The sequence below is a fragment of the Pleurodeles waltl genome, chromosome 3_2, assembly GCF_031143425.1.
Source record: "Pleurodeles waltl isolate 20211129_DDA chromosome 3_2, aPleWal1.hap1.20221129, whole genome shotgun sequence".
NCBI classification, from domain to species: domain Eukaryota; kingdom Metazoa; phylum Chordata; class Amphibia; order Caudata; family Salamandridae; genus Pleurodeles; species Pleurodeles waltl.
This window is the reverse complement of record NC_090441.1, coordinates 181,885,518-181,905,669: the sequence shown is the minus strand read 5'-3', so window position 1 is coordinate 181,905,669 and position 20,152 is coordinate 181,885,518.

Below are 20,152 nucleotides of genomic sequence, written 5' to 3'. Positions count from 1 at the left end.
CTTCATCTCACGTCCCTTCCTTCCACATTTCACTTCTGCTCTCTTCCTGTTTTCTCTCGCTAATTTAAACATATCTTTCTTTTTTAATGCTTCTCTCTTCGGCCTGCTCGTCTTGTTTCTGTTGTTTTTACCTGTTTTCAAGTTGCACATTCTAGGTTCATTTGCTGAACGTTTTCTACATCCACCTTACCAGCCCATCGGGGCGGTGGTAACATCCTACTTCAGCTGATGGGAGTGAGGGGTGGGGTTAACTACGTCACGGCACAGTCGCTGCACGTGCGGCTCTATACTTGTACTCATCCGCCTGTAAAAAGAAGTCCTACAAGCAGAAATCATGCAGAAGGTTAAGCACAGACATGCTCGTGACTTACCAATGAAAACACCGACACGTGCTGCTGCAAATCGTTTGTTTTCGTGCCATGAAAACAAGATTTGACACTCAGAGTTGTACGGCCGGGGGCGGTGGGAGCATATTAATAATAAATACCCCGTTAAGCCTTTTGAGAAGTGTGACGTTTGCGGCAGTGTGACGAACTGTCCACTGGTTTGATGCCAATCCTTTTACCACGTCAAAGCTGAAAATAACTGGGCTGCGAAAATGAAAGGGGAAACCAGTTATCAACGCCCGTGCGATTGTCACACCTGTACAGATGTAGCATTGCCACACCTACACAACACAGCATTGTACACCTACACACAGTAGTCACACATACACAAACATCACACCTACACAGGCTTGTCACACCTACACAACACAGCATTGTACACCTACACACGGTGGTCACACGTACACAAACGTCACACCTACACAGGCTTGCAACACCTACACAGCACAGTATTGTACACCTACACACAGTAGTCACACATACACAAACATCACACCTACACAGGCTTCTCACACCTACACAACACAGCATTGTACACCTACACACGGTGGTCGCACGTACACAAACGTCACACCTACACAACACAGCATTGTACACCTACACAAAGTAGTCACACGTACACAAACGTCAAACCTACACAGGCTTTTCACAATTACACAGTACAGCATTGTACACCTACACACGCTTGTCACACATACGCACGCATCACAAGTACACAGACGTCACACCAACACACGTATGCCACACCTGCACTGATGCAGCATGGTCATACCTACACAGCACAGCATTGTACACCTACACACGGTGGTCACACGTACACAAACGTCACACCTACACAGGCTTGCAACACCTACACAGTATTGTACACCTACACACAGTAGTCACACATACACAAACATCACACCTACACAGGCTTCTCACACCTACACAACACACCATTGTACTCCTACACACGGTGGTCACACGTACACAAACGTCACACCTACACAACACGGCATTGTAAACCTACACACGGTGGTCCCACGTACACAAACGTCACACCTACACAACACAGCATTGTACACCTACACAAAGTAGTCACACATACACAAACGTCAAACCTACACAGGCTTTTCACAACTACACAGTACAGCATTGTACACCTACACACGCTTGTCACACGTACTCAGGCATCACACGTACACAGACGTCACACCTACACACGTATGCCCCACCTGCACTGATGCAGCATGGTCACACCTACATAGCACAGCATTGTACACCTACACACGGTGGTCACACGTACACAAACGTCACACCTGCACAGGCTTGCAACACCTACACAGCACAGTATTGTACACCTACACACAGTAGTCACACATACACAAACATCACACCTACACAGGCTTCTCACACCTACACAACACACCATTGTACTCCTACACACGGTGGTCACACGTACACAAACGTCACACCTACACAACACGGCATTGTAAACCTAAACACGGTGGTCCCACGCACACAAACATCACACCTACACAACACAGCATTGTACACCTACACAAAGTAGTCACACATACACAAACGTCAAACCTACACAGACTTTTCACAACTACACAGTACAGCATTGTACACCTACACACGCTTGTCACACGTACGCAGGCATCACACGTACACAGACGTCACACCTACACACGTATGCCCCACCTGCACTGATGCAGCATGGTCACACCTACATATCACAGCATTGTACACCTACACACGGTGGTCACACGTACACAAACGTCACACCTACACAGGCTTGCAACACCTACACAGCACAGTATTGTACACCTACACACAGTAGTCACACATACACAAACATCACACCTACACAGGCTTCTCACACCTACACAACACACCATTGTACTCCTACACACGGTGGTCACACATACACAAACGTCACACCTACACAACACGGCATTGTAAACCTACACACGGTGGTCCCACGTACACAAACGTCACACCTACAAAACACAGCATTGTACACCTACACAAAGTAGTCACACATACACAAACCTACACAGGCTTTTCACAACTACACAGCACAGCACAGCATTGTACACCTACACACGCTTGTCACACGTACACAGGCGTCACACGTACACAGACGTCACACCTACACACATTTGCCACACCTGCACTGATGCAGCATGGTCACACCTACATAGCACAGCACTGTACACGTACACACGGTGGTCACACGTATACAACTTCACACCTACACACGCTTGTCACACCTACACAACACAGCATTGTACACCTACACGCGCTTGTGTTATATGGGAGTTGTATTTGTTTGCATGTATATATATATATATATATATATAGAGAGAGAGAGAGAGAGAGAGAGAGAGAGAGAGAGAGAGAGAGAGAGAGAGAGAGTTATGTAATGACCAGCATTGTGGAATTCAACTATGTCGTAGAGAAGTGCTAAGGTATACAATATGTAGCTTCAGAGCTTTGGCATAGAAGACTTGGTTGTGCTGCTGTGCGGTCGTGGATCCTGTATCGGTATAAATGAAATATTTAACCCACGTTTTTGAAGACTTCTGCTCATTTATTTGTGGGGCTCACAACAGCATGTCCCACGTACACAGACGTCACACCTACATAGACGTCACGCTTTCCACACCTGCACTGATGCAGCATGGTCACGTACATAGACGTCACCCCTACGTTTGTCACACCTACACTGATGTCCCACGTACACAGACGTCACACCTACATAGACGTCACGCTTTCCACACCTGCACTGATGCAGCATGGTCACACGTACACAGCATAGCATTGAGCACATGTACACAGACGTCACACCTACACACGCTTGCCACAGCTGCTTCGATGCCGGCCCAGTGCTGGTCCTCAGTGCATTTGGCTCAAGTGCTTACAAAGATGAAAAATACATAATCCAGTGTGAAAAGCGCCAATGAAGCAAAACCAAACCCACGAGCCAGATTTTAAGGGCACCGAAGCTCCAAGACACTTGAAAGGATAATATTTTGATAGACGTCACATTTTTTTCCATCTTGTAAACACAGCAGCATCATTTTCACGTGTTTTCTCATATTTTATGAGCCCAAGTACGCCTTGAGGGTAGAGGGAGGAACTTCAGGGTCGGGTTGTTCACAATTTGGAAACTTGGCTTTAAAGAAAAAAACTTTGCCAACTTCAAACAGCATTTAAAAATAGTGGGTCACAAGTTGTGAAAAAGTGGATGGCAAACGTATAACTTGTTGAAGAGTTATTACCCATTCTGGGATAGCAGATCAATTACAAGAGCAAGAGTGAAAGGAAACACGACACAAACTATGGGTCTCATTTCCGAGTGGCGCAGTGTGCCAACCAATATTTACAAGGCCACTCTCACGCATTACACTGCGTGAAAAGGGCGTTCCATGGGTGTTGCTTGGGGTGCTCCCAAGCGACACTCAAGGAATCTGATGCATTCCCAGATATGCAAGTCTGGGAATATGTCAGATTCCTATGCCATCTCAGGGTGGCGTAAGGGTGACACAACGAGGGGAAATAACATTATTTCTCCCCATTTTTCCTCTATGTATGCTGCATTCTGCAGCACAAATAGGAGGAAAACGCCTCTTCCGATTGTTTTTGTGCATGAAGGTGCGCCTTTCTGCACAAAAACAATCATCCCCGCAAAGCAGCCATCATTGTGCAAGGGTGCCTGCATTGGTGCATGGCAGTCATTTGTGTGCCAGCACAGGGGGAGAGGACAGAATGTGCCATCTCTTGTAGGCACAGTGCATTCCTGCCCTTTTCTTTTACGCAGGGTAGCTCAGCAAAAAGGCTTGCAGCACTGCCCTGCGCCAAAAGCATACAAATGAAGTCCAATGTTTCTAGACTTCAGCACAGGATTCTTCTACTTATATGTATCTATGCACATGGGGTATATATTATTATCATGCTGATGGAGGGAATGTTATGGGAAATATCTACAATTTTATTTCAGAGTCATGTGATGCGTCCACAACATAATGAGAGCTTTCTTTACCATTCTTTCACAACAGAGCTGAAATGACTGGCTGTGGAATAAATAGGGAATGAAATTACATCCCGCCCCAGGCCCCTATCATCTTAAAGAATGGCAGTCGAGCGATGCCGAGGGGACCATTTAGACCCTGGTGGTTGGTCTGACACAGTGGCTCTCAAACTTTTGATTTCTGTAAACCTCCACTTTGTCATTAATGGAATCCAGGGACCCTCACTGAATCGTTACTGGAATCCTGGTATCCCCGCACTCACTTATTACTGGAAGCCGGGGACTTCGGCCTAAACATTCTTGATAATTTGAACTGCAAAACAATACACAAAAATACAAAAATGAGCATTCATCAAACACAAACACGAATGATAACACATTTCAGTTAATTTGCAAACAAATATAGATAAAAAATAAAAAGTTTCATTTTAATAGGAAGGTTGGACCTTTTTTAAATTTAATTGAAGCCACATATTGTCTGTACTATATTCAGTTTGAAGCACCTGCAGTGCTCCCACGAATCAATCTGAGGACACTAATTAAATTTTTAGCTTTCAATTTCAAATTCCTTGACATTTACAGTTTATTTAATAAATGTAATTTGTACATTTAGCCACTTTATTTAAATACACTTTATTAATCTGCTAATATTATTTAATTTCCTAAGCAGACGAGGACCCCCTGAAGATTCTTTGCGGACCCCCAGGGGTCCTCTGTCCACATGTTGGGAACCACTGGTCTCACCTATTTATTATAGAGGATGGAGTGGCAAAATCCTTGATAACAATGAAGACTTGCCTAGCAGGCGCCATCCTTAACATGCCAGCTCAGCAACCTTTTTGCTTAGAGAAACTCCCAAAGTGGAAGTTTCTTTTGTCTAAAAAAATGCAAATGGCTTGAATATGTAGGAAATGTAGGGAACATGTACAGAATTCCCATCCTGCAGGTAGGGGCCATGTTGCTTTTTCCCTGTCTGTGTCTTCCAAGCATCACATGGTGAGAGTCATCCTGAGCACATTAGGGTGGGATGAGCGACACTGTGACCACACTGTTAGAGGATGGGTTTGCACCAGCGGAGCCATTGGAGGCCTCAATGGTGTCAAGCTGGAGCTTCCTCTTAACCCTCCCATGGAGGGGATCCATGCATTTGCAAGGTTTACAGCAGTGCTCCAGCTCTGTCAAACTCTTAACAAGGCCTTGAGACTTACTAACGTGTTGATGATGACGGGATGTGTTTTTAACTATTCATAACTCCTCAGAGAGGGTGAGCCATAGTAATGCAGATTATTAACATTTAGCAGCTTTTCTTCTGTCATTAAAAACCAGGTCTGCAGCCCATAACGTCTTATGGTTACTGAACTTCATCTCATGTTTAAATCTGACAGCTGAGATCATGAAATCATCTAAACCTTCCAGCAGATATATCTGTTCAATTCAGCTTAGATAACACCTTGCGTAGCTTCGGTAGGTAGGGTGAGTACAAGACTGAAGCTCTAGCCAGGTGTAAGGTAGGAGACAGGGCGGGGACAGGGGATGTCATTTTCAACATTTAAAAAAATGGAGTAGAATCAGTGCACGCTTCCAGTCTGGTCTGGCCCAGTTCTAAACTGGTACTCTCTGGTGCTGATGCAGATCTGAGTGATAACAATTGCCGCCAGACATTCTCTTCCGTCGCTGGCGAACGTCGCTGAGACCCATAAGTTTGATCGATCAGGTCTAAGGACTGACCGAAAAAATGAATTGTTTAAGCTACATTTGGTTATTTAATGGCATATTTACAACAAAGTGGCGCAGGACACCGCAGCATGTGACCTTACTGAGCTGCCTGGCGCAACAGGGAAAGGGCAGAAATTAACCATACTTACGAAATACAGTGCATTTCTTTCCTCTGCCCCTGTGCTGGCGCTCTTTTGGCTACCTTGCGCCAACGCAGGCACCCTTGCAAGGGGGGCTGCATTGCATGCCGGATTGTTTTTGTGCAGCAAGGGGCACCTCCCTGCACAAAAAACAATCCATGGAGGCTTTTTTCTCTTCCTGTGTGTGCTGCAGAATGAATCACACATAGAGGAAATACTGGGGTGAAAAAAAACGGTTTTCCTTGTTAGACCTCCCCTAAGAAGACGGACGGTTTTGGTCCATTTCCAGGTTTACAGAGCCTTGTACATCTGGGAATGCCTCAAAAGCCATGTGTGTTGTGTGGGAAAACCCACCGCCCATGGAACACCCCCCTGACGCGGATTAAGGCAACACAGTGACTTGCGTTGCCTTACACCATCTCTAGGAGGCCATGAAAAGCTACGCAAAGTGGCCTTGCGTGGCCTCGTAGATCTGGGTTTGCACTCTGCGCCTCTGGAGTGTAAAAAAAAGTGAGGCTCGGGCGGCGCACGTGGCATGTAAATGGGCCCCTGAGTTATTAAGACATGTAGCATAGAAACTCTCAGGCTTACTTCTCTTGAGAGATGCAAGCACCTGTTATTAAATTGTCCCAACTTCATAGATCAGTTGATCAAGTTGTTTGACGTATGTATATTCAAAAGTTTTCAAAACATTCTCTGGGGTAAATCTAATTAGTGGAACTAAGAATGGCTGTAAATATGAGGCAGTGCTAAAACTAAATGAGCTCTCCAATAATATTTATTTCAATATTTTTAATATTAGAGTTATAATATTTTTCATATTTTTATGATAATGATATTTTTACATTATGTGCCTATTTCATTGCTTTTTCTACTATTTTTGTTAAGTTGGCCAATATCAACTAAACATAATTGTTAAAGAAATTAAATGAAATCAGAACTAAACCTATGAGAATTATTTCAAGCACCTGACAGAAGGAATGTACTTTGATGAATATCACTTACTTGTTTTCATCCCTATTAAGAAGCTGGTGCGGTTTTATATTTTACTGAATATGAGTGTTTTGAGGGAATTGAAAGGTTACAGCTTTTACTCTTCGCTTACACTCAATTTGCTAAAATGTCACACTGATATGTCCTTAAAATATCTTTGTTGCCCTGGCAGGGAGGTGCCCAAGTGGCCGAGTTCAGGCTGTGCCATCCGGCTCATGCAATGGGCACTCAGCACCAGTTAATGTATCCCTCTCAAGCATGGGCAGCGCCCCTCTGCTCTGCCTTGGGACTCAGTCCATCAAATACAAAATCCGTGAATAAATATGAAATATGTTTCGGATTATGTATTGTATGCTCCTTAATAAGGACTGCGTGCCTGGCGCAGACTGCTGGGAAGCTGCCCACTCCTCTCGGCCGTTTCCTAGCAGCGCACGACTGCTCGGGATTTGTTTGGAGCCCTCTCCCGCCCCACCTGCCGGTGCCACCGCCCCACCCCTCCCACCTGAGGCAGACACGGGGCACCAGCGCCCCGGAGACGGGAGAGGGCCTGTGAATTATTAACTTCAGCAGCAGGCGGAGGTCACTGCATATGAAAAGAGGGACCATCTGCTGCTGTTGCCACACTCCAGTCTGCAAACACTGTGCTTCCCGGCAGCAAAGGAGGACCGTCCCCTCCGAGACCCTCACACACCACCATGACCCTTCACACCTACAGAGGTCATTACTCATTATTGCAGGAGTAGAAATTAAAGGTTTGGATATCAGACAATGCATACGTGTATGCTGGGTCCAAAGACCCACTCGACCACAGGACGTGCTCTTAGAGGTTTAGGGCCCCGACTCCAGCTCTGAACCCCCCACCTTCTGAATTTCTTGATCCCTCACCTTTCGCCTGAGACAGTGCACAGTCTTGGTGGCTTCTGAACAGGCATAAACCATCACATTCTTTTGGGGGTGTCTTTGGAATCCTAAGTGCCCAGGAGACTGTGCAGGGGGTCTTTATGGATCTCCAAGACCGGAGAAGCTTCCATTGGTGCACAGCGCTGGGCTCTTCGGCACACACACAGAGGGGTCAGGGAGGGGGCCGCAGGTCCACAGGGACTGCTCTTCTATTTTCTTCTCAAAGGCTTACACATCTCTTCCCGGCTCTGTTCCCCTATCTGTGAGGATCCAGTGACCAGTCACTGTCAGGACTGTGTGGGTTGAAGAGGACTCTTGGGTTCATCCCACAAGCCAGTGACTTTGGGTGGTGTCAGTACCAGGGGGGCCCAATTCAGCCCAAAGCCAAGTCATTTCTGTGAGGTTAAGGGGCCCTCTTGGCATTCTGCAGGGAGGCCCCATCATATTGGATTTACGCGATTGGGCAGAATGACTGTCATAATGCTGTATGTCTATTCAGAGACCACAATGTCCTGAACATGTTTCTATACAGTATTACAGTATTACGGAGTACAGCGGGCAGCATTGCCATCATATGACGCCCTCTCAGTCATTACTGAAGTGCGCCAGCACTACACAAGTGACTCCAACCACGACCTGATAGGAGAAGCCTGGTCTGTGATCTCAACCTTCAAAGTTACTGCTTCACTCATCACACTAGATTGTTTCTGTTGAAGTTACAGCTGAACTCATTCCACTAGGTTCTTCTTGCTGTAGGTACAGCTTCTCTCATCACCTGTGCTAGATTCTTCCCGTCGAAGGCGCAGTCTCAGTCATCACAGTAGATTCTCCTAGTCGAAGGCACAGTCTCGCTCATCACAATAGATTCTTCCCGTCGAAGGCACAGTCTCACTCATCACAGTAGCTTCTTTTAGTCGAAGGCACAGTCTCACTCATCACAGTAGATTCTTCTCATCGAAGGCGCAGTCTCAGTCATCACAGTAGATTCTCCTGGTCGAAGGCACAGTCTCACTCATCACAGTAGATTCTCCTAGTCGAAAGCATAGTCTCACTCATCACAGTAGATTCTTCCAGTCGAAGGCACAGTCTCACTCATCACAGTAGATTCTTCCCGTCGAAGGCACAGTCTCACTCATCACAGTAGATTCTTCCAGTTGAAGGCACAGTCTCGCTCATCACAGTAGATTCTTCCCATCGAAGGCACAGTCTCACTCCTCACAGTAGATTCTTCCCGTCGAAGGCACAGTCTCACTCCTCACAGTAGATTCTTCCCGTCGAAGGCACAGTCTCACTCATCACAGTAGATTCTTCTAGTCGAAGGCACAGTCTCGCTCATCACAGTAGATTTTTCCCATCGAAGGCGCAGTCTCACTCGTCACAGTAGATTCTTCCCATCTAAGGCACAGTCTCACTCATCACAGTAGATTCTTCCTGTCGAAGGCGCAGTCTCACTCCTCATAGTAGATTATTCTAGTTGAAGGCACAGTCTCACTCATCACAGTAGATTCTTCCCGTCGAAGGCGCAGTCTCACTTATCACAGTAGATCCTTCCAGTCGAAGGCACAGTCTCACTCATCACAGTAGATTCTTCCCATCTAAGGCACAGTCTCACTCATCACAGTCGAAGGCACAGTCTCACTCATCACAGTAGATTCTTCCCGTCGAAGGCACAGTCTCACTCATCACAGTAGATTCTTCTAGTCGAAGGCACAGTCTCACTCATCACAGTAGATTCTTCCCATCTAAGGCACAGTCTCACTCATCACAGTAGATTCTTCCTGTCGAAGGCGCAGTCTCACTCCTCATAGTAGATTCTTCTAGTTGAAGGCACATTCTCACTCATCACAGTAGATTCTTCCCGTCGAAGGCGCAGTCTCACTTATCACAGTAGATCCTTCCCGTCGAAGGCACAGTCTCACTCATCACAGTAGATTCTTCCCATCTAAGGCACTGTCTCACTCATCACAGTCGAAGGCACAGTCTCACTCATCACAGTAGATTCTTCCAGTCGAAGGCACAGTCTCACTCATCACAGTAGATTCTTCTAGTCAAAGGCACAGTCTCACTCATCACAGTAGATTCTTCTAGTCGAAGGCACAGTCTCACTCATCACAGTAGATTCTTCCAGTCGAAGGCACAGTCTCACTCATCACAGTAGATTCTTTTAGTCGAAGGCACAGTCTCACTCATCACAGTAGATTCTCCTAGTCGAAGGCACAGTCTCACTCATTACAGTCGAAGGCACAGTCTCACTCATCACAGTAGATTCTTCTAGTCGAAGGCACAGTCTCAATCATCACAGTAGATTCTTCTCGTGGAAGGAGCAGTCTCAGTCATCATAGTAGATTCTCCTAGTCGAAGGCACAGTCTCACTCATCACAGTAGATTCTCCTAGTCGACAGCACAGTCTCACTCATCACAGAAGATTCTTCCAGTCGAAGGCACAGTCTCACTCATCACAGTAGATTCTTCCCATCGAAGGCACAGTCTCACTCATCACAGTAGATTCTTCTAGTCGAAGGCACAGTCTCGCTCATCACAGTAGATTCTTCCCGTCGAAGGCACAGTCTCGCTCCTCACAGTAGATTCTTCCCGTCGAAGGCACAGTCTCACTCATCACAGTAGATTCTTCTAGTCGAAGGCAGAGTCTCGCTCATCACAGTAGATTCTTCCCATCGAAGGCGCAGTCTCCCTCATCACAGTAGATTCTTCCCATTGAAAGCACAGTCTCACTCATCACAGTAGATTCTTCCCATCTAAGGCACAGTATCACTCATCACAGTAGATTCTTCCTGTCGAAGGCGCAGTCTCACTCCTCATAGTAGATTCTTCTAGTTGAAGGCACAGTCTCACTCATCACAGTAGATCCTTCCCGTCGAAGGCACAGTCTCACTCATCACAGTAGATTCTTCCCATCTAAGGCACAGTCTCACTCATCACAGTCGAAGGCACAATCTCACTCATCACAGTAGATTCTTCCAGTCGAAGTCACAGTCTCACTCACCACAGTAGATTCTTCTAGTCGAAGGCACAGTCTCACTCATCACAGTAGATTCTTCTAGTCGAAGGCACAGTCTCACTCATCACAGTAGATTCTTCCAGTCGAAGGCACAGTCTCAATCATCTCAGTAGATTCTTTTAGTCGAAGGCACAGTCTCACTCATCACAGTAGATTCTCCTAGTAGAAGGCACAGTCTCACTCATCACAGTCGAAGGCACAGTCTCACTCAACACAGTAGATTCTTCTAGTCGAAGGCACAGTCTCAATCATCATTGTAGATTCTTGTCGTCGAAGGCGCAGTCTCAGTCATCACAGTAGATTCTCCTAGTCGAAGGCACAGTCTCACTCATCACAGTAGATTCCCCTTGTCGAAAGCACAGTCTCACTCATCACAGAAGATTCTTCCAGTCGAAGGCACAGTCTCACTCATCACAGTAGATTCTTCCCATCTAAGGCACAGTCTCACTCATCACAGTAGATTCTTCCTGTCGAAGGCGCAGTCTCACTCCTCATAGTAGATTCTTCTAGTTGAAGGCACAGTCTCACTCATCACAGTAGATTCTTCCTGTGGAAGGCGCAGTCTCACTCATCACAGTAGATCCTTCCCGTCGAAGGCACAGTCTCACTCATCACAGTAGATTCTTCCCATCTAAGGCACAGTCTCACTCATCACAGTCGAAGGCACAGTCTCACTCATCACAGTAGATTCTTCCAGTCGAAGGCAAAGTCTCACTCATCACAGTAGATTCATCTAGTCGAAGGCAAAGTCTCACTCATCACAGTAGATTCTTCTAGTCGAAGGCACAGTCTCACTCATCACAGTAGATTCTTCCAGTCGAAGGCACAGTCTCAATCATCACAGTAGATTCTTTTAGTCGAAGGCATAGTCTCACTCATCACAGTAGATTCTCCTAGTCGAAGGCACAGTCTCACTCATCACAGTCGAAGGCACAGTCTCACTCATCACAGTAGATTCTTCTAGTCGAAGGCACAGTCTCAATCATCACAGTATATTCTTCTCGTCGAAGGCGCAGTCTCAGTCATCACAGTAGATTCTCCTAGTCGAAGGCACAGTCTCACTCATCACAGTAGATTCTCCTAGTCGAAAGCACAGTCTCACTCATCACAGAAGATTCTTCTAGTCGAAGGCACAGTCTCACTCATCACAGTCTCACTCATCACAGTCGAAGGCACAGTCTCACTCTTCACAGTAGATTCTTCTAGTCGAAGGCACAGTCTCGCTCATCACAGTAGATTCTTCCCGTCGAAGGCACAGTCTCACTCCTCACAGAAGATTCTTCCCGTCGAAGGCACAGTCTCACTCATCACAGTAGATTCTTCTAGTCGAAGGCACAGTCTCGCTCATCACAGTAGATTCTTCCCATCGAAGGCGCAGTCTCCCTCATCACAGTAGATTCTCCCCATTGAAAGCACAGTCTCACTCATCACAGTAGATTCTTCCCATCTAAGGCACAGTCCCACTCATCACAGTAGATTTTTCCTGTCGAAGGCGCAGTCTCACTCCTCATAGTAGATTCTTCTAGTTGAAGGCACAGTCTCACTCATCACAGTAGATCCTTCCCGTCGAAGGCACAGTCTCACTCATCACAGTAGATTCTTCCCATCTAAGGCACAGTCTCACTCATCACAGTCGAAGGCACAGTCTCACTCATCACAGTAGATTCTTCCAGTCGAAGGCACAGTCTCACTCATCACAGAAGATTCTTCTAGTCGAAGGCACAGTCTCACTCATCACAGTAGATTCTTCTAGTCGAAGGCACAGTCTCACTCATCACAGTAGATTCTTCCAGTCGAAGGCACAGTCTCACTCATCACAGTAGATTCTCCTAGTCGAAGGCACAGTCTCACTCATCACAGTCGAAGGCACAGTCTCACTCAACACAGTAGATTCTTCTAGTCGAAGGCACAGTCTCAATCATCACAGTAGATTCTTCTCGTCGAAGGCGCAGTCTCAGCCATCACAGTAGATTCTCCTAGTCGAAGGCACAGTCTCACTCATCACAGTAGATTCTCCTAGTCGAAAGCACAGTCTCACTCATCACAGAAGATTCTTCCAGTCGAAGGCACAGTCTCACTCATCACAGTAGATTCTTCCCATCGAAGACACAGTCTCACTCATCACAGTAGATTCTTCTAGTCGAAGACACAGTCTCGCTCATCACAGTAGATTCTTCCCGTCGAAGGCACAGTCTCACTCCTCACAGTAGATCCCGTCGAAGGCACAGTCTCACTCATCACCGTAGTTTCTTCTAGTCGAAGGCACAGTCTCGCTCATCACAGTAGATTCTTCCCATCGAAGGCGCAGTCTCACTCATCACAGTAGATTCTTCCCATTGAAAGCACAGTCTCACTCATCACAGTAGATTCTTCCCATCTAAGGCACAGTCTCACTCATCACAGTAGATTCTTCCTGTCAAAGGCACAGTCTCACTCCTCACAGTAGATTCTTCCCATCTAAGGCACAGTCTCACTCATCACAGTAGATTCTTCCCATCTAAGGCACAGTCATCACAGTAGATTCTTCCTGTCGAAGGCGCAGTCTCACTCCTCATAGTAGATTCTTCTAGTTGAAGGCACAGTCTCACTCATCACAGTAGATTCTTCCCGTCGAAGGCACAGTCTCACTCATCACAGTAGATCCTTCCCGTCGAAGGCACAGTCTCACTCATCACAGTAGATTCTTCCCATCTAAGGCACAGTCTCAATCATCACAGTCGAAGGCACAGTCTCACTCATCACAGTAGATTCTTCCAGTCGAAGGCACAGTCTCACTCATCACAGTAGATTCTTCTAGTCGAAGGCACAGTCTCACTCATCACAGTAGATTCTTCTAGTCGATGGCACAGTCTCACTCATCACAGTAGATTCTTCCAGTCAAAGGCACAGTCTCACTCATCACAGTAGATTCTTTTAGTCGAAGGCATAGTCTCACTCATCACAGTAGATTCTCCTAGTCGAAGGCACAGTCTCACTCATCACAGTCGAAGGCACAGTCTCACTCATCACAGTAGATTCTTCTAGTCGAAGGCACAGTCTCAATCATCACAGTAGATTCTTCTCGTCAAAGGCGCAGTCTCAGTCATCACAGTAGATTCTCCTAGTCGAAGGCACAGTCTCACTCATCACAGTAGATTCTCCTAGTGGAAAGCACAGTCTCACTCATCACAGAAGATTCTTCCAGTCGAAGGCACAGTCTCACTCATCACAGTAGATTCTTCCCATTGAAAGCACAGTCTCATTCATCACAGTAGATTCTTCCCATCTAAGGCACAGTCTCACTCATCACAGTAGATTCTTCCTGTCGAAGGCGCAGTCTCACTCCTCATAGTAGATTCTTCTAGTTGAAGGCACAGTCTCACTCATCACAATAGATCCTTCCCATCTAAGGCACAGTCTCACTCATCACAGTCGAAGGCACAGTCTCACTCATCACAGTAGAGTCTTCCAGTCGAAGGCACAGTCTCACTCATCACAGTAGATTCTTCTAGTCGAAGGCACAGTCTCACTCATCACAGTAGATTCTTCTAGTCGAAGGCACAGTCTCACTCATCACAGTAGATTCTTCCAGTCGAAGGCACAGTCTCACTCATCACAGTAGATTCTCCTAGTCAAAGGCACAGTCTCACTCATCACAGTCGAAGGCACAGTCTCACTCAACACAGTAGATTCTTCTAGTCGAAGGCACAATCTCAATCATCACAGTAGATTCTTCTCGTCGAAGGCGCAGTCTCAGCCATCACAGTAGATTCTCCTAGTCGAAGGCACAGTCTCACTCATCACAGTAGATTCTCCTAGTCGAAAGCACAGTCTCACTCATCACAGAAGATTCTTCCAGTCGAAGGCACAGTCTCACTCATCACAGTAGATTCTTCCCATCGAAGGCACAGTCTCACTCATCACAGTAGATTCTTCTAGTCGAAGGCACAGTCTCGCTCATCACAGTAGATTCTTCCCGTCGAAGGCACAGTCTCATTCCTCACAGTAGATCCCGTCGAAGGCACAGTCTCACTCATCACAGTAGATTCTTCTAGTCGAAGGCACAGTCTCGCTCATCACAGTAGATTCTTCCCATCGAAGGCGCAGTCTCACTCATCACAGTAGATTCTTCCCATTGAAAGCACAGTCTCACTCCTCACAGTAGATTCTTCCCATCTAAGGCACAGTCTCACTCATCACAGTAGATTCTTCCCATCTAAGGCACAGTCATCACAGTAGATTCTTCCTGTCGACGGCGCAGTCTCACTCCTCATAGAAGATTCTTCTAGTTGAAGGCACAGTCTCACTCATCACAGTAGATTCTTCCTGTCGAAGGCGTAGTCTCACTCATCACAGTAGATCCTTCCCATCGAAGGCACAGTCTCACTCATCACAGTAGATTCTTCCCATCTAAGGCACAGTCTCACTCATCACAGTAGATTCTTCCCCTCAAAGGTGCAGTCTTAGTCATCACAGTAGATTCTCCTAGTCAAAGGCACAGTCTCACTCATCACAGTCTAAGGCACAGTCTCACTCATCACAATAGATTCTTCCAGTCGAAGGCACAGTCTCACTCATCACAGTAGATTCTTCTAGTCGAAGGCGCAGTCTCACTCATCACAGTAGATTATTTTAGTGGAAGGCACAGTCTCACTCATCACAGTAGATTCTTCTAGTCGAAGGCACAGTCTCACTCATCAAACTAGATTATTTTAGTCGAAGGCACAGTCTCACTCATCATAGTAGATTCTCCTAGTCAAAGGCACAGTCTCACTCAACACTGTCGAAGGCACAGTCTCACTCATCACAATAGATTCTTCCAGTCGAAGGCACAGTCTCACTCATCACAGTAGATTCTTCTAGTAGAAGGCGCAGTCTCACTCATCACAGTAGATTCTTTTAGTCGAAGGCACAGTCTCACTCATCACAGTAGATTCTTCTAGTCGAAGGCACAGTCTCAATCATCACAGTAGATTCTTTTAGTCGAATGCACAGTCTCACTCATCACAGTAGATTCTCCTAGTCGAAGGCACAGTCTCACTCATCACAGTCGAAGGCACAGTCTCACTCATCACAATAGATTCTTCCAGTCGAAGGCACAGTCTCACTCCTCACAGTAGATTCTTCCCGTCGAAGGCACAGTCTCACTCATCACAGTAGATTCTTCTAGTCGAAGGCACAGTCTCACTCATCACAGTAGATCCTTTCCGTCGAAGGCACAGTCTCACTCATCACAGTAGATTCTTCCCGTCGAAGGCGCAGTCTCAGTCATCACAGTAGATTCTCCTAGTCGAAGGCACAGTCTCACTCATCACAGTAGATTCTCCTAGTCGAAGGCACAGTCTCACTCATCACAGTAGATTGTTCTAGTCGAAGGCACAGTCTCACTCCTCCCAGTAGATTCTTCCCGTCGAAGGCACAGTCTCACTCATCACAGTAGATTCTTCCCATCTAAGGCGCAGTCTCACTCATCACAGCAGATTCTTCCCCTCGAAGGTGCAGTCTCACTCCTCATAGTAGATCATTCCAGTTGATTGCACAGTCTCATTCATCACAGCAGATTCTTCCAGTCGAAGGCACAGTCTCACTCATCACAGTAGATCCTTCCCGTCAAAGGCACAGTCTCACTCATCACAGTAGATTCTTCCCATCTAAGGCACAGTCTCACTCATCACAGTCGATGCACAGTCTCACTCATCACAGTAGATCCTTCCCGTCGAAGGCACAGTCTCACTCATCACAGTAGATTCTTCCCATCTATGGCACAGTCTCACTCATCACAGTCGAAGGCACAGTCTCACTCATCACAGTAGATTCTTCCAGTCGAAGGCACAGTCTCACTCATCACAGTAGATTCTTCTAGTCGAAGGCACAGTCTCACTCATCACAGTAGATTCTTATAGTCGAAGGCAGAGTCTCACTCATCACAGTAGATTCTTCCAGTCGAAGGCACAGTCTCACTCATCACAGTAGATTCTTTTAGTCGAAGGCACAGTCTCACTCATCACAGTAGATTCTCCTAGTCGAAGGCACAGTCTCACTCATCACAGTCGAAGGCACAGTCTCACTCATCACAGTAGATTCTTCTAGTCGAAGGCACAGTCTCTATCATTACAGTAGATTCTTCTTGTCAAAGGCGTAGTCTCAGTCATCACAATAGATTCTCCTAGTCGAAGGCACAGTCTCACTCATCACAGTAGATTCTCCTAGTCGAAAGCACAGTCTCACTCATCATAGAAGATTCTTCCAGTCGAAGGCACAGTCTCACTCATCACAGTAGATTCCTCCCATCGAAGGCACAGTCTCACTCATCACAGTAGATTCTTCTAGTCGAAGGCACAGTCTCGCTCATCACAGTAGATTCTTCCCGTCGAAGGCACAGTCTCACTCCTCACAGTAGATTCTTCCAGTCGAAGGCACAGTCTCACTCATCACAGTAGATTCTTCTAGTCGAAGGCACAGTCTTGCTCATCACAGTAGATTCTTCCCATCGAAGGCGCAGTCTCACTCATCACAGTAGATTCTTCCCATTTGAAGCACAGTCTCACTCATCACAGTAGATTCTTCCCATCTAAGGCACAGTCTCACTCATCACAGTAGATTCTTCCTGTCGAAGGCACAGTCTCACTCCTCACAGTAGATTCTTCCCATCTAAGGCACAGTCTCACTCATCACAGTAGATTCTTCCCATCTAAGGCACAGTCATCACAGTAGATTCTTCCTGTCGAAGGCGCAGTCTCACTCCTCATAGTAGATTCTTCTAGTTGAAGGCACAGTCTCACTCATCACAGTAGATTCTTCCCGTCCAAGGCGCAGTCTCACTCCTCATAGTAGATCCTTCCCATCGAAGGCACAGTCTCACTCATTACAGTAGATTCTTCCCATCTAAGGCAGAGTCTCACTCATCACAGTAGATTCTTCCCCTCAAAGGTGCAGTCTCAGTCATCTCAGTAGATTCTCCTAGTCGAAGGCACAGTCTCACTCATCACAGTCTAAGGCACAGTCTCACTCATCACAATAGATTCTTCCCGTCGAAGGCGCAGTCTCACTCATCACAGTAGATTCTTTTAGTCGAAGGCACAGTCTCACTCATCACAGTAGATACTTCTAGTCGAAGGCACAGTCTCACTCATCACAGTAGATTCTTTTAGTCGAAGGCACAGTTTCACTCATCACAGTAGATTCTCCTAGTCAAAGGCACAGTCTCACTCAACACAGTCGAAGGCACAGTGTCACTCATCACAATAGATTCTTCCAGTCGAAGGCACAGTCTCACTCATCACAGTAGATTCTTCTAGTCGAAGGCGCAGTCTCACTCATCACAGTAGATTCTTTTAGTCGAAGGCACAGTCTCACTCATCACAGTAGATTCTTCTAGTCGAAGGCACAGTCTCACTCCTCACAGTAGATTCTTCCCGTCGAAGGCACAGTCTCACTCATCACAGTAGATTCTTCTAGTCGAAGGCACAGTCTCACTCATCACAGTAGATCCTTTCCGTCGAAGGCACAGTCTCACTCATCACAGTAGATTCTTCCCGTCGAAGGCGCAGTCTCAGTCATCACAGTAGATTCTCCTAGTCGAAGGCACAGTCTCACTCATCACAGTAGATTCTCCTAGTCGAAGGCACAGTCTCACTCATCACAGTAGATTGTTCTAGTCGAAGGCACAGTCTCACTCCTCCCAGTAGATTCTTCCCGTCGAAGGCACAGTCTCACTCATCACAGTAGATTCTTCCCATCTAAGGCGCAGTCTCACTCATCACAGCAGATTCTTCCCCTCAAAGGCGCAGTCTCACTCCTCATAGTAGATTATTCCAGTTGATTGCACAGTCTCACTCATCACAGCAGATTCTTCCAGTCGAAGGCACAGTCTCACTCATCACAGTAGATCCTTCCCGTCGAAGGCACAGTCTCACTCATCACAGTAGATTCTTCCCATCTAAGGCACAGTCTCACTCATCACAGTCGATGCACAGTCTCACTCATCACAGTAGATCCTTCCCGTCGAAGGCACAGTCTCACTCATCACAGTAGATTCTTCCCATTTAAGGCACAGTCTCACTCATCACAGTCGAAGGCACAGTCTCACTCATCACAGTAGATTCTTCCAGTCGAAGGCACAGTCTCACTCATCACAGTAGATTCTTCTAGTCGAAGGCACAGTCTCACTCATCACAGTAGATTCTTCCAGTCGAAGGCACAGTCTCACTCATCACAGTAGTTTCTTTTAGTCGAAGGCACAGTCTCACTCATCACAGTAGATTCTCCTAGTCGAAGGCACAGTCTCACTCATCACAGTCGAAGGCACAGTCTCACTCATCACAGTAGATTCTTCTAGTCGAAGGCACAGTCTCAATCGTTACAGTAGATTCTTCTCGTCAAAGGCGTAGTCTCAGTCATCACAATAGATTCTCCTAGTTGAAGGCACAGTCTCACTCATCACAGTAGATTCTCCTAGTCGAAAGCACAGTCTCACTCATCATAGAAGATTCTTCCAGTCGAAGGCACAGTCTCACTCATCACAGTAGATTCCTCCCATCGAAGGCACAGTCTCACTCATCACAGTAGATTCTTCTAGTCGAAGGCACAGTCTCGCTCATCACATTAGATTCTTCCCGTCGAAGGCACAGTCTCACTCTTCACAGTAGATTCTTCCAGTCGAAGGCACAGTCTCACTCATCACAGTAGATTCTTCTAGTCGAAGGCACAGTCTTGCTCATCACAGTAGATTCTTCCCATCGAAGGCGCAGTCTCACTCATCACAGTAGATTCTTCCCATTGAAAGCACAGTCTCACTCATCACAGTAGATTCTTCCCATCTAAGGCACAGTCTCACTCATCACAGTAGATTCTTCCCATCTAAGGCACAGTCATCACAGTAGATTCTTCCTGTCGAAGGCGCAGTCTCACTCCTCATAGTAGATTCTTCTAGTTGAAGGCACAGTCTCACTCATCACAGTAGATTCTTCCCGTCGAAGGCGCAGTCTCACTCATCATAGTA